Here is a 12,499-nt window from a genome sequence, read left to right as displayed (position 1 = left end):
GCCCGGACCTGTTAACATTCCAACCATTACCTGCCCGTGCCTGTGATAAATCAGGGTCAGCCCATTAGTCCGACAGCCCAAACCAGGAATCAACCTATGTTGTGTCATTAGCGGATTATAAAAATATACACGCCGCAAACCAACGAGCAGATCGTCAAGACTACACCAGGACTGGACTAGCACTACACCAGGTCAAACCAGGACTTACAAGGTCTAAACCAGGACTGAACCAGGACTAAAGCAGGACTGAAGCAGATCTAAACCAGGATTTAACCAGGTCTAAACCAGGACTAAACCAATGTCATTAGCAACCGCCGAGCCAATCGCCAGGACTACACCAGGACTGGACCAGGTCTAAACCAGGTCTAAACCAGGACTCAACCAGGAGCGCAGTCGGCGAGCCAATCTCCTCCGCTGATGTGTTTATGTAATAAATACACTAAAGTCACTCTATCAGCCTGGTCTGCCATCGTTCTGAGAAAAGACCAGGAAATGGAACCCCGAATTCACACCAGGAGCTGCAGCAGCGCTTAACGTAGGCGGAGCTGCGCATATGCGTAAATTTCAAAGTTTCAATTCACACCAGAGCGTCAGAGACGCTCCTGCTACGCAGCCTGCACATCTTCTCACTGTTTTCAGACATCACATTTTGTACTTGCTTTTTATCATTTATTTTATGTTAAAGTTAGAATGTGTATTAAATGTATTGTGAATTAAGTGTACAACTGCAACGCATTTGCGTTTAATGAGGTTTAAATCTATTAGCACACACATTAAACACCTCAGTTTTTTTGTTTTTTTCCCTTAATAAGGTAAAATCACGTATAATTAACATACATTATGAGTGTGATTAAAATCTTATGTCCGTCCAGGTAATAAGGCCGATACGTTTATATGTTGATACAGAGTCCTGCACCGATGAATAAGGGAAAATAGTCGCTGAAACGGGCGAGTTTTAACGTTCTGGAATTTTAAGGGCAGGTCAGGACTAATTCAGGTCTAAACCAGGTCTAAACTAGGTCTAAACCAGGTCTAAACCAGGTCTAAACCATGACTAAACCCGGAGTAAATCAGGTGTAAACCAGGTCTAATCTTGGAGAGAGAGAGAGATAGCGAACCCTGAGCCCCGTGGAGCAGGTGTCCGAAAAGCGCGATGGCTGCACGTACCTCCAAGCTCTGCACCGGTCCTTTCGCCCGCGGACACTCGGGGCTACAGGGAAGGACCTCCGAGCACATTTCGACAGTGAGTCCTGGTCCTGGTTTAGTCCTGGTTTAGTCCTGGTCCTGGTTTAGTCCTGGTTTAGTCCTGGTTTAGTCCTGGTTTAGTCCTGAGTCCTTGTAGAATTGGTGTCTGACATCGTAAATCACGTGCGCGTTGTTTACGTCGCTGTCTTGACTTTGGTTAAATTATTTTGAAAGGGCATCGGAAGTTTATTTTGACACCGCGTGTTTATTTCCTGTCCTTCCCCTGCAAAAAACCTTGGAGACGCGCCTTTGACGCTGCAAAATTAGAACTCCAACCTATCTCGAGCAGCGCATCAGCGTCAGACCCTCGTTGGACGCGCGTATGACACTGTTGGTGTACATTGTCAGACCAGTTAAAATGGAGTTCTAAAGCAGCGCGTCTGCTGCTCATGTGCCGTGCTGCTGCGCTTATGCGCCGTTGCACTTTGGTGTGAATTGGGGGGAACTTGTTTCTAGGGCAACGGATGTCATGGACGAGCATCAACTATTTTTTCTTCCGTTCGTCGTTCATTTCATTCACTTGCCCCACCCGTGTTTAGTCACTACCCGCCTGCATACCCGCCTGTTTCAGCAACTATTTGCGGATACCCATTGGGAGGACCCAATGCAGGGCTCTGCAGTATGGCCATAAACGTATAAATCTCCATGGAGACTTGCAAGACAAATTATAGGTTAGACTTGTGGAGAGGCAACCCTCACTCGCAGTGAGAATGGATGCTTTTAAGATATTTTTGAGCAATAAATAAAACCTGTAGTTGAATAAATGCAACATCATACTGTGAACAATTTAAACCAAAGTATTAACATCTCCATGGTGACAAAACCGGTTGCTGACCCCCTCCAGACAAGTTACACAGTGCAACTTTAAACTAAAAGAGTTGATTTGTAGTTATTTCTTTAGTGCAACACCAGAGGTCGACTGCAACATTTTTAACGCTACACAACTTACTTTGGCATAAAACTTGCATAAAACCACATCAAAATTTTGACTAAAATATGATTAAAACCAGGACTTAACATGAAAACTAAACCAGGACCGAACCCACAACAATCAAATGGTGGGTCTAATAGTTGCTTGCCTCCATGGAGATGTTACTACTTTGCCTGGAAAGTTCCATAGTATCTCATTAAACATACCTATCTCCACTGAGACAAGCAGGTGGCTCCATCTGCCACAATATGTTGATCATGGTTTCTTTTGAGCAATAGAAACTCTAAAAGAAAGACGGATATACTTAATGCCGTACTGTGGAGCATTTCAGGCAAAGCAGCACCACTCAGGCCTCGAAACCAGCAAAATCAATCAACAGAAATACAACTTTGAGTAAACTAACGATGAGGGACTGCTGTTATAACATCGCATTTACATAATAACTCCCCTTTAATCTTTCTATTACCAACTGCTTCCAATATTATTTGATGTCAGTGCGTGCTTAATGATCATTAGAAGAGCAAAGGGCTGGGGCGGGTTAAAAATAACTGAATCTGGAGTTCAATTACCGCGAAATGAAGTGACAGATTTGACAATTCTCAGTTCTGTGGCGGTGTTGGACATGATTGAGTAACTCCATCAGAGCGCTCATTAGACAAGCGTGGGGCTGATTTAGAGCAGGTTTCAATTGCCTCTGTGGACCTGCACATGTTCACTGACTGGAGTTAACTGTGGAGTAGATCCCAATTAGGAGGGACCCAAGACTGCAGGGACACAAATGAAGAAGTACTGGTGAGGATGATGTCTTATTTATCGGTGCATTTCATACCAGGGAAGCGAACAAAATGGAGCCCGCCACCAAAGTAGTAGTCCTATCTCGCAATAACAAAAAACAAGATAATTATTATTACAGTGAGTCATACATCACTCAAAGCTACTGACAAAAAAACCCCGTAAAACTAATGTCTTCTTGCAATGCATCTTTGACCTCAATTATTTTCACCATTGACTTTAAAGGTTCAACAGAATCAGTTAACTAATGTCCAACAAACACATTTAAAACATAATTCTGCAATTTCTGTCATGTACAAGAGCAGAACAACTATAGCAATTCTAATAATGGACTCTGAACTGCAAACTGCCATTGCCACCAACTGAGCTACTGCAATTAGTCATGTTCATAAAGCACTTATATATTTTTTTGTTTGTTTTATTTTTTGAACTAAGTAACCAACCTAAATAATCATAATTGATCCCTTTAAAAAGACATCTCTCAAATTTCAATTACAAGAGAAGGTTGCATGGCCTTCATGTCTTTGTTGAGTAGTACTTCAAGTTTAAGTGCTATTTTAATGACGTAAGTATCAAAACAATTGATTACTTCGTGCTGTTTTTGCTAAATGCTGAACAGCTGCCTGCTGAAGCATTCCTCAGACTCTTTTGCAACAAGGTACAGCCAGGTAACCTTGCACAACAAGACGGATTCTCAAGATATTTGAGAGTTCACAAATTCACAAGAAAGAAAGGTTGATCTGGCGAGCAGACCAATCACAGAGGAGCATTGAGGTTTGTGCGGAAACCAAAGGAGGACTATTTTGTTTGTGAAAAACACAAGGTAAGTGCTTTGTGGGCAAGGAAAATGTCTGTGGTTTTCTATCAAGTGGATGTAACAAAAGTTTCAGATCAGATTCAAATAGTCGAAATGACACTCCACGTTTTCCGATCACTTTCAACGAGAGCCGTTTCAGATTAATAATGTGTAGAACTGAATTCAGAGTGACACACAGATCAATCTGGAGTGAGCCAGGTTGACAGCCAGATGGACACAATTTGGAGTTGGACAGTCTACTAATGTCATATTATTCAAGCATCACAACAAGCCTACAAGACATTTAAAATCAAAACCTTTCTTTAGTCCAGCTAGAAGTTTAGGCTTCGTTTCAGCTGCTCTCATACTTACAAATACATTGTAATCTATTTATCTATCAGTTGTAGTACGTTTGTCTTGGAAAAAATTTGTGTTTTTATATACAGTGGGTACGAAAAGTATTCAGACCCCCTTAAATTGAGGTATCATTCCCAAAAAGACTCATGGCTGTATCAGCTGAAAAGGGTGCTTCTACAAAACACTGAGCAAAGGGTCTAAATACTTATGGCCGTGTGATATTTCAGTATTTGTTTTATAATAAATCTGCAAAAATGTCAACATTTCGTGTTTCTCTGTCAATATGGGGTGCTGTGTGTACATTAATGAGAAAAACAATGAACTTAAATGAATTTAGCAAATGGCTCCAATATAACAAAGAGTAAAATATTTAAGGGGGTCTGAATAGTTTCCAAACCCACTGTATATTTAATATTTATTGTGTTTTTAGTCAAGCGTGATGGATGAATTTAACTAATTGTTTATTGAACAAACCTACTCTGCACTGGAGCACTGTAACACTTTATTTTGTAACCGTGTTTTTATACATGTTTATTGTACATAATATGGATGAATGAAATGTGAAATGTGGGACCTTGTAATAGTCTGGATAGCAACCCTGGAGGAACAGAGTCAAGTTGAGCTGATTTGTAGTGCAGATCTCAAGTGCAAAAAATTTTTTAAAAAATATTTATAAAAGTACAAAGTTTAAAAAAAAAGCCAGAGCAATAACCTGCGTTCACACACCGCACCTTCTCTCTGACAGAAGTGAGGCTGGCTCCTTTTATAGGCCCCCTCCTCTAATTGGGTGCGCTCATCTTAAAGTGTAGGTAAGTTCAACAATTTATACTCAATATTTTAAAAGTTCCCTATCAAAAACAGCGCAACAAATATTCAATTAAATCTAAATACCAAAATCTCTTTATTTTTTAAATGAGCAGTGTGTTTTATTCATTTAAAAAATACTAAATAAAAAAGTTAAAATCTCTGCGCACCCCCCCTCCTAACAAAATGGTTGCCTGCCCCGGAACTTTCTTGAGACTCTCCGGCTGCCTGGGGACTCTCTTGGCCGGAACACCTGAGGCAGACAACATAAGAGGGTAAGTTCAACTCATTTTAACCACAATTACTTAAATTTAAGTGGACTTATTTTACTTATTCCATTTTCTTTTACAGGTCTCTTTACTACAAAGGCACTTTAATCATTTATCAATAAACATTTTAAAACTTTGCTTGTTTGTTTTTTATTACTCTCCCCTGTTAGCTGGCACCAGGCCCATGTAAGGAACTGGATAGGGTATTGCTGCCTGTAGCTGCCTCCAGTTGACGTAGTGGACACTCACTGGTATTACAGCTGAAAAAATCCCCTGGGCCGAGACATGATTTTTCTCATAGAGCACAATGTAATCACAAACTGGTCGTGTTCGGCTGATAGGGCACCTACAACTTTCAAAAATGTCAGATTTGTTGGCAATTTTTACCTAATTTTAGATCATAAACTGTTTCTCAGCTCAAAATCCTTCAGTTGTCTTAGAAAACGCTTTATAATCGTTAGCTTCGGCTCCGCACTGCTCCACTCTAGCTCCTCTCGCTCTGATTGGTCAAAGCGATCATGTGATACACGAGCCCACTCTCCGTTCGTGCGTTCGCATGCATTTGCATGTGCCCACAGGAGTAAAGAGCACTACTGCGCATGCTCGGTCGGCCCACAGCCAGTGGAAGTACCTAGCCGGGCTAGATACTGGGATCATGTGCCATTGAGCTCTAATTGCAACTAATTTTAACCACAATTACTTAAATTTAAATGCACTTATTTTACTTATTTCATTTTCTTTTACAGGTCTCTTTACTACAAAGGCACTTTTATCACTTATCAGTAAACATTTTAAAACTTTGCTTGTTTGTTTTTATTACTCTTCCCTGTGAGCTGGCACCAGGCCCATGTAAATGACTAGCTACAGTACAGACCTGCCTCTCAAATAGGCAAAACAAATTTACCTACGAGTACTGTAACACTGGTTCAAGTACACTCAGCACCTTCACGTTTTAATGAACGGTGTGGTTCTGCTTTTTACTTACCTCCTTTTTTATCTTCTGTCCAGGTCCCAAAAAAGTCCCCCGGGCACGAGCTCCCACTTTTAAGGTTCCGGGCTGGACCATGTGTATTATTTTGAACAGGGGTATTAGGTTTGGATGTTTTATTGGTTTATGGATTTTAAAATTTAATAGGTGTATGGTTTTAGGGGTTTTATGTATATAGTTTGTGGTTTTAATAATTATTTGGTTTTGGGTTTATTTTATGGAGGTTTAGATCAAGGTTTTAAGCGAATGATAATTTTACCATCTCTGTTTTAGCTATAGTAGTTTTACCCAATCAGGCAGACCGGATAAAAGGCACCTCAGTACGTCAGTCTGGGTTCTGCTGCTGAAGAGGAAACCGCTGCCTGCCTCCATTTTGCACCCTGCACTTTTTGTACTTGCGCATTTTTTGTAATGATTGAAAACAAAAAAAAAAGCAAACTGTGGACCACTGCTTCATGTCTTTGTCTGGATTTTTTAAACTTTACTTACTGAACCCTACATCACACGTACGAGTAAAGCAACCTAACCTAGTCTATTTGGCGCAGTACAGAACAATTTAAAAATCCAAAACATGTCCAAAGTCAATGACACCTCTCATGACATTTCCCTATATCTTTTTGCAAACAAATCACCTCCCTCGTAATTACTGTTACGCTCTGGGACAACTCATGAACCAAGCTAATATCAGACGTGACCTTGTTGAAAGCGAACACTTCATTGACTTGATAAATGTCTATGGGACAATAAGTAAACATACTGTCTCCCGTACAGTGTAATGAAAGTGTTGATAAAGGCCCGTGCCCTGGGATCAGAGTTAAAGCCATCTCTCTGCATCACGTTAACCTTTGCCTCGGTCTTATTCAATTATCATGGCGGCCCAGTCCAGCCTCATCCAGGACACGGTGCAACCTGACTGCTCCAAATGCCATCACTAAATGTCCAAGAGCTGCTGACATTCACCTTAACACTTTATCACAGGGCTCATTTTGGGAGGCTGGCAGCAAAAAAAAAAAAAACACACACTAAGAAAAGTCCTTCAAGGGAAAGTTTGAATACTGAACAAAATCTGCTAGAGGACTTTGAAATGATAACATAAACTTATTTGAGTAAAAAGTGATGGACGTAAATGAATGAGACTTGTATACATATTACTTCATACTACTACTACTACACCTACTGCTACTACTGTTACAACTACGCCTATTTACTACTACTACTACTACTACTACTATTATAACTACAGATATTTACTACTACTTCTACTACCACTACTACTGTTACAACAACAACTACTACGACTGTTATAACTACAGATGTTTACTACTACTATTACTATGACCATTACTACTACTACCTCAGATACTTACTACTACAATGACTACTACTATTACAACTACACCTGTTTACAACTAGAACAACAACTACTACCTACTACTACTACTACTACTACTACTACTACCACTACAACTACTATAACTACTACAGCTATTACTATTACTACGACTATAACTACTACCATTACAACTATTACTACTATTGTTACAACTACACCTATTTACAACAAAAACAACAACTACTACTACCACTACAACTACTACTACTACAACAACTACCACTACCACTACTGCTACTACTACTACTACTACTGTTATAACTACAGATATTTACTACTACTGTTACAACAACAACTACTACGACTGTTATAACTACAGATGTTTGCTATTACCATTACTACTACTACTACTACTACTACTACTACTACTATGGCTATTACTACTACTACTACTACTACTACTACTACAACTACTACTACTACTACTACTACAACTATTACTACTATTACAACTACACCTGTTTACAACAAGAACAACAACTACTACCTACTACTACTGCTATTACTACTACTACCACTGCAACTACTACAACTACTACAGCTATTACAGATATTTACTACTACAACTATTACTACTATTGCTACAACTACACTTATTTACAACAAAAACAACAACAACTACTACTACTACTACTACTACTACTACCACTACAACTACTACTACTATCATTACTTGTTGGACACTTCCCCTCCTTGCCTAGAGGCTTGGTGTGAATGTGGTGTGTGTTTTTGGTTGCAGGGGCTGATGGGGCAGATTGGCAGCCTCACTTCCATGAGTCTGTCTCAGGGCAGCTGTGGCTACAACAATATCTTACCACCGCTGATTCTGGGGTGAATGAATACTGCACTGTAAAGCACTTTGGGTGTTTTGAAAGGCACTATATAAATCCAATCCATTTTTATTACCACCACTTAAATTTTGTACTTTGTCTTTAGGCGAGGACAAACCCATGCCAATCCTCATTTAAAATAACGCCAAGAATCTGAACAGATGGTGTTTTATTATGTAATGAAAGCACTACGCCTTTAATTATCTACGCCCCTAGATACAAAAATATAATCTATCACAAATGTCACAACTTCTTACAACAGTCACTGGCCCAACCAGACCAGACCACTGGATATATTATGATTGGATTTGTCACTGTGAGGGAGTTTGCTCTCTCTTTCCTCCCCTCTTCTATTTGTCTCTTCTCCTCTCTGTCTCCTTTCCTCTTTTCTCTCTCCTGTCTTCTTTCTCCTCTCCTCCCTTTCGCCTCTTCTCCCTCTATCCTTTCCCCTCTCTCCCCTCTCTCCTGTTTCGTCTCTCTCCTTCCTCCTCCCTCCTCTCCTCCCTCTCTCCTCTCTCTCCTCTCTCTCTCTTCCTTTCTCTCTCTCTCTTCCCTCTCCTCTCTCTCTCTCTCCCCTCTCCTCTTTTCTCTCTCCTCTCTCTCCTGTCTCGTCTCTCTCTCCTCCCTCTCTCCTCTTCTGTCTTGTTTCTCTCTCCTCTCCTCTTTTCTCTTTCTTCCTCTCTCCTGAATCCTTTCTCCCCTCTTCTCTCCTCTCTCATTTCTCGTCTGCTCCCTCTATCTTCTCCCCTCTCTCTCCTATCTCGTCTCTTCTCTCTCTTCTTCCTCCTCCCTCCTCTCCTTTCCTCTTTTCACTCTCCTCTTTTCTCTCCTGTCTCCTCTCCTCCCTCTCTCCTCTCTCTCTCTCCTGTCTCATCTCTCTCTCTCCCCTCCCTCTTCTCCACCTCTCCTCTCTGTCTCCTCTCTTCTCTCTCCCCTCCTGTCTCCACTTCTTATTCCTCTCTCCTCTCCTGTCTCCTCTTCTTACTCCTCTCTCCCCTCTCCTCCCTCTGGCCCCTTTCCTCCTCTCTCCTTTTACCCCTCCTCCCTCTCTTCTCTCCTGTCTTCTCTTCTTACTCTCCTCTCTCCTGTCTCCTCCCTCTGGCCCCTTTCCTCCTTTCTCCTCTCTGCTTTCTCCCCCCTCCTTCTCTTCTCTCCTCTTTCCTCCATCTCTCCTCTCGCCTCTCCCCTGTCCTCTCGAGAGCACACCCTGTGACAGCAGCACCAGCCCAGTCTAATTCCCACATGACAGAGTTTGGAGCAGGTCATCACTGGCCTGACACTGTCCGCCCAAAGGAGAAAAGAAATAACATAAAATGATCTGGTCTGTTTCATCGTATACTTTTATGACATACACAATCTGACATGGGATCTTGTATGTTACAGGAATATGACTAATGGGACTTTGACTTGACTAGAATACACCACAAAACCTGCCAAGTAAATGTCAAGATTATTTTAGAAATACTTGTGATCTGGCAGCATCATCATCCCAAAAAAGATACAGAGAAGAGACACACAATTCTACATCAGAGCCATGAATCACATATAAAAAGTACATGCAGGCTGTTATTACTGTTGCAAAATAAATTGTACAAGACTAGTTTGATTTGTCTGTCATAATAAGTGTTAAATAACATTGAGAAAGTTAGTGTCTTTACTATCAAATAAATATCACGCCATTCATAAATATATTTCCTAGTCCAGAAACAAATATAACTTACAAATAAATGTAACAACGTTCACAAACACATTTCTTGACTCAAAAGAAAATTTCACAAATGTCAGTGCAGTTACATTTATTTGCAAACCGGCAAAACTTCATTTACAAACCAACGTACATTTTTGTGACTACCCGTCCATTTATTTTTGGATTTTTGAGACCAACCTAACAGCCAATTACATCAACTAAAGTTCGAGCAAATTGTTTATGGTTGACAACATTGAGCTACTATTGCGCATAGAAGGTAAATAGGTTCCAGATAATTTTCAGGTTGACTGACAAAAATGGCGAAGGAAGGTGGTTCATCAACTATAAATATAACTTGTTTATCTCCTTGTAATCTAATTTGATTAAAGTGCTTTACTTTTATTATTAAAAAAAAAAAACAACACTCATTTAGGCATCGAACACTGTGAGGAAGGTCTCAAAAATCAACAAAAATGCAGGGGTAGTCACAAATATGTACGATCATTTGTAAATGCAGGTTCATCAGTTTGTGACATTTGTGAATCATGCAACATTTTCTTTTGAGTTGAGAAATGCTTTTGTGAATGTTGTTACATTTATTTGTAAGTCATGAATTATATTTGCGAATATCGTTAAATTTCTTTCTGGACCAAGAAATGTATTTGTGAATGGCGTGATATTGATTTGATAATAAAGATACTAACCTATCTGCATAAAATCAAACTTCTGTAATCTGTTTTGTGCATAGGTTAATAAAATCCTGTGTGTGTGCAGTACAACTTAAGTAGGTCCATATCTAATTGTGCAATTCTATTTGTATGAGTGTAATTGGAGTTGTGTGTGCCTGTGCGTGTCTGATTTAACTTGTGCAAGCTTAGTTAGATTGGTTTTTATTTAGGATTTAGGATTTATCGTCCGCATTTGACCCATCCTTCAATTTCACCAGGGCAGCCTGTCAGGATCCATCTCCAGATCTTGAGCTCGACTTGGTCAGGACTAACTTTAACGGGAGGATATGACCTACTGAGAATGTTTTGGTTTTATGGAGAAACCCAGAATGCTACAATAATCACATGAGCAGATGAGCTAAAGACTCTGATTACACCCAAAATTTGCTCTGGTCTAGTTTTGTGAGTAAATATTGATTTTTAGCCCAAAGTTTAGTCTTGCAGGCTTTACTGAATGAAATAGCAGACAGCTGTGTGATTTGCTCTGTTGGCCGGATAGTTTGTATTTTCAAATGTACCATATAAAATACGCTTCTGAACTACTTTTCACAGTACAGTTCAGAATTTAATAAAGGTCTCTCAACAAGGCGCTCCCTGATTTGATCTCAGAGGACCGTTAGGCCTGGGTGGAGTTACAACATTGTCTCATGTTGGGGTGGGTTTCCTCTGGGTATTCCTTTCCTTACCAAACCAAAAGTATATATAACTTATTTTATTTTTATTTCACCATGAGAATCTCATTAAGATCACACACATACAGTAGTTACATGATGCACACAAACAAAAAATAACCAAAGGAAGTACAGATTTAGAAAAACAGTGCACATATTAATAGTTTACTCTTCCTTTTATGAATTTATTTATTTATGTTTTAGTAGAAAATTCCAGGGCTGAACTGATCCAAATGATTCTATTGAATGAAACAAAACACAACTCTATGTATGTTTTGCATGAGGAAACCACATTATAACAGCTCAGGAAATAGCGTAATATGGGCCTTTTATTGCTATTGACAGGAATAGAGTGACTAAATATTTACGGCAATGAACGTATACAAGTTTTTTTTTGTTTGTTTAAATCTAAAAGCCACATCCGCACTTCCACTCTCTCCACTTTGTCTCGTCAATTTCCTCCTCCCATTTGCATCTCCTCAACATGTGGCGCTAATGAGAAGGCTCCCAACCTAAAGTGGATGCAAAACGCTCCCTTTCTCCACGCAAAGAATGGCCTGTCTATCTCCTTTTCAGTCGGAGAGCTGGAGTTTTTTTCCCTTTTTTGCAAGTCAACAAAAGTTCACCAGTTTAGCAAATCGCCGTGTGGTAGTGGCATACAATTTGCGTTGGCACCCCGCGACGCCAGCCTGCAGTTGTGGAACCATCTGGCTGACTTCAATGGCCCTGTGGCTCTTTCTCTGTTCTATAGACTCGGCTCAAAGACAGGCTAGCGTGTGTCTCTATGTGTAGCAGCAACGTTTAAACTTCTCATTATCTTCATACTAAAAAACATCCGTACACGGCTATGGGTGGGAAAAAACATGCAATTTGGATGTTAGGGCTCATTTGGTGGTTGTATCGTGCTGTTTTGACTTCTCGTGTTCAGCCTGTTTGAAAAGCGCGATGACATACAGCGTTGTGTGGAGGAAACGAGCTCATTTGGGGGATGTGTTGGGGTGTGATTGA

The 12,499-nt window shown here is 40.2% G+C and overlaps 1 protein-coding gene across 1 annotated transcript in view; it reads right to left on the bottom strand.

Moving 5' to 3' along the window:
* The window catches only part of opcml (opioid binding protein/cell adhesion molecule-like), a 425,440-nt gene that overhangs the window by 112,111 nt on the left and 300,830 nt on the right, over nt 1-12,499 (bottom strand). The window lies entirely within an intron of this gene.

The sequence above is a fragment of the Boleophthalmus pectinirostris genome, unplaced genomic scaffold, assembly GCF_026225935.1.
Source record: "Boleophthalmus pectinirostris isolate CB_2022bp ecotype Guang Dong unplaced genomic scaffold, ASM2622593v1 HiC_scaffold_12, whole genome shotgun sequence".
NCBI classification, from domain to species: Eukaryota; Metazoa; Chordata; class Actinopteri; order Gobiiformes; family Gobiidae; genus Boleophthalmus; species Boleophthalmus pectinirostris.
The sequence above is the reverse complement of the archived record's forward strand: the minus strand, read 5'-3'. Positions and strand labels throughout refer to the sequence as shown.